At 51.3% G+C, this 3,403-nt stretch overlaps 1 long non-coding RNA gene across 1 annotated transcript; it reads right to left on the bottom strand.

Moving 5' to 3' along the window:
* Position 1: 1 nt before the first annotated feature.
* LOC311355519 lies at positions 2–3,020 on the bottom strand. Its single transcript, XR_014637457.1, has 3 exons — positions 2,398–3,020; positions 1,752–2,104; positions 2–113 (listed from the first exon to the last, which is right to left on the bottom strand). It is a non-coding gene; the product is annotated as an uncharacterized lncRNA (long non-coding RNA).
* Positions 3,021–3,403: the final 383 nt, after the last annotated feature.

Raw genomic sequence — 3,403 nt, 5'->3', positions numbered from 1 at the left:
CGGTTGAGGTGACGCGTCTGATCAGTGATGACCTCCTGTACTACGCTGACTCCTTTAGGATCAACCCGGCCCCCGCTAACCTCCTCCCCGAGGAGTCGGAGGCTCTCCGACAACTGATTGGAAACAAAAGCATAGTTATCAAGCCCGCCGATAAAGGCAGCGCTGTTGTCATCATGGATAGGTCTCAGTATATATGGGAGGGCCATAGGCAACTGCACGATGCACGCTATTACTCAAAACTTGAGGCTCCCATATATACTGAGACCGTTCCGATGATCTTTGAATTGATTCACTCCCTTTGGAGAAAAAAATACATTACGCACAAACAACGCGATTACCTTCTAGGGGATGCCCAGCCCAGGCCCAGACTCTTCTACATGTTGCCCAAAATACATAAGGAGCCTGTGGCCTGGAGTGAGCCCTTTAAAATCCCCCCGGGACGACCCATCGTCTCTGACTGCAGCAGCGAGACATACCACACGGCAGAGTTTCTCGATCATTACCTCTATCCTTTGTCTATCTCCCACGCGAGCTACGTGAAGGATACCTATGATTTCGTTTCCAAGGTGCGTGCGCTCCGGATCCCCACGCACGCCTTCCTCTTTACGATGGACGTTGACAGCCTATACACCAATATTGATATTGCTGGGGGCATGCGCGCCGTGCGCAATGCTTTTAATCTTAACCCTGACGTCACGCGCCCTGATGACGAACTCCTCCGCCTGCTTGAGATTAACCTTACTAGGAATGATTTCCTCTTTGACGACCAATTCTTCCTTCAGGTTAAGGGTACGGCTATGGGGAAGAAATTCGCCCCCTCCTACGCTAATCTCTTCATGGCCCAATGGGAAACCTCTGCGCTCGCCGCCTGCCCTCTGCAACCTCTCTCCTACATGCGCTATCTAGACGACATCTGGGGCGTTTGGCAACACTCAGAATCGGAATTCCAACTTTTCTTAGAAATCCTCAACACACACGATCCATCTATCACACTTAAATCATGTCAACACCTCTCCTCGGTCGATTTCCTGGACACCACCACGTTTAAAGGTCCTGACTTTGCGATGTCCCTCACTCTAGACGTCAAGGTCTACTTCAAACCCACTGACACGCATGCGCTCTTGCATGCGAACAGCTTCCATCCCAAACACACATTCGCTGGACTCCTTAAGTCGCAACTCTTACGGTTTCAACGCATCTGCTCCAGAACTTCTGACTTCTGGGCGGCTGTCAAAATTCTATTTCAAGCCCTTTCCCTTAGGGGTTACTCGCGCTCGGCCCGCCGTCTCTCCCTTAAGGAGTTTAAATTAGTGCGTCCACCCGTTGAGGGACAGCGTATCCCCTTGGTAACGACCTACTCCACCTCTTCCTCTCGCCTGACCCGATGTGTCAGAAATAATTTCCAGTGTCTTCTGGACTCCACCACCTACCTTCCTGGTTATAATATTATTGCGGCCTACCGTAGGAACAAAAATATAAGGGATCTTCTAATTAGGGCCAAACTACGGCCCCTGGTTGAGCCTAAAGTGGACAGACGCTCCTATTTTTATAATTTCGTTCCGTGGGCCCACAACAAAAATAATGGAGATGTCTTTCCCACTGACCGGCACTCAGACATCAACACCAAAAATTGTGTGTACCTCATCCGTTGCCTCGCATGCAATCTCCAATATGTGGGGGAAACGGGAAACACCATACGTGTCCGTTTCCACCAACACAAACACAACATCAAACGCAAAAAGGACGCTCACCTTCCTTTGGTTGCGCATTTTGTGGAGCACGGATGGCTGGCCCTTTCCGCGTCGGTGCTCGAAGCCAACCCTTTCTGGTCTGCTGCTCAACGGCGCAGAGCTGAGAGACTTTGGATTGACAGGCTGGGGACCTGGCAACCCCTTGGTTTGAACGTTGGGGTGGGTGGGGGACCACCGGGGGGACGTCTGATGATGGCCCGTGCCAGCGACACCACCGCCTTCGGCGGTGTTGTCGTTAATTGTTGACTGTCCTAACCCGCCAGTGCCTCCTACAGTCTCCTCGGCTCTCCTTCCCTCCCTGCCACCATTGCCTGCTCTCCTTCTGAGTCCCACCGGGACCTCTGCTACATGGACTGCACCATCGCACGGTTTTCAAAAAAAGAAAAAAAGTTATTGATTTACATGCTGGAAGATTAAGATAACTTCCCTCCCCTACACCATCGCATGCTCTCTCTCTGAGTCCCACTGGGACCTCGGCTACATGGACTGCACCATTGCACGGTCTTCACTGTTCCAATGCAGGTTACATTGCTTTTTTTATGTGCTATGACCTCATGTGCTGCTTGTGCTTCTACCTTGTATATACTTATCTGCCATTATTTACTTGTTGGGAGGTTAATACTACTTCCCTCCCCCACACCATTACCTGTTCTTTCTCTGAGTCCTACTGGGACCTCTGCTGCATGGTCTGCACCGCCGCATGGTCCTCACTTTTCCAATGCAGGTTATTTGCTGTAAGAAGAAAATATGTGTTATGACCTTATGGGCTACTTGTGCTCCTACCTTGTGCATACTTACCTATTCATCCTCCACATGTTGTTAGGTTCATGTGCTGGATTGTTCCATTTATCAAGTGTGATCCCGTTGTGAGTACCCACCTGCCGTTGGTCCTTTAAGCTTGTGTTTCATGTTTCATGTTAGTATTTGTGCCCCCTCCCTCAGAACTGTGCCCCTCGCCTTGGCCCCTACCTCAACTCACTTGGCCCCGTCCCCCTTTGACTTCTACCACAGACCGTACTATCGCTAGGATTCTTATCCTCCTCCCTGGCCCCCATCCTGACCTCTCCCTAGCTGACTTTGACCGTTACCCTGACTCCCCTGATCCTTACCTACCCTTTCCCATCCCCTATCCTAACCCCAACCTCCTCCCTCACCTGACCCCTATCCTGACCCTAACCCTCTCTCACCTAACCCTAACCTACTCCCTCCTCTCTCACCTAACCCTAACCTACTCCCTCCTCTCTCACCTAATCCTAACCTACTCCCTCCTCTCACCTAACCCTAACCCACTCCCTCCTCTCTCACCTAACCCTAACCTACTCCCTCCTCTCACCTAACCCTAACCTACTCCCTCCTCTCACCTAACCCTAACCTACTCCCTCCTCTCACCTAACCTTAACCTACTCCCTCCTCTCACCTAACCCTAACCTACTCCCTCCTCTCTCACCTAACCCTAACCTACTCCCTCCTCTCACCTAACCCTAACCTACTCCCTCCTCTCACCTAACCCTAACCTACTCCCTCCTCTCTCACCTAACCCTAACCTACTCCCTCCTCTCACCTAACCCTAACCTACTCCCTCCTCTCACCTAACCCTAACCTACTCCCTCCTCTCACCTAACCCTAACCTACTCCCTCCTCTCACCTAACCC

Source organism: Micromesistius poutassou (assembly GCF_964030765.1).
Source record: "Micromesistius poutassou genome assembly, chromosome: 11".
In the NCBI taxonomy this organism is placed as follows: Eukaryota; Metazoa; Chordata; class Actinopteri; order Gadiformes; family Gadidae; genus Micromesistius; species Micromesistius poutassou.
The sequence above is the reverse complement of the archived record's forward strand: the minus strand, read 5'-3'. Positions and strand labels throughout refer to the sequence as shown.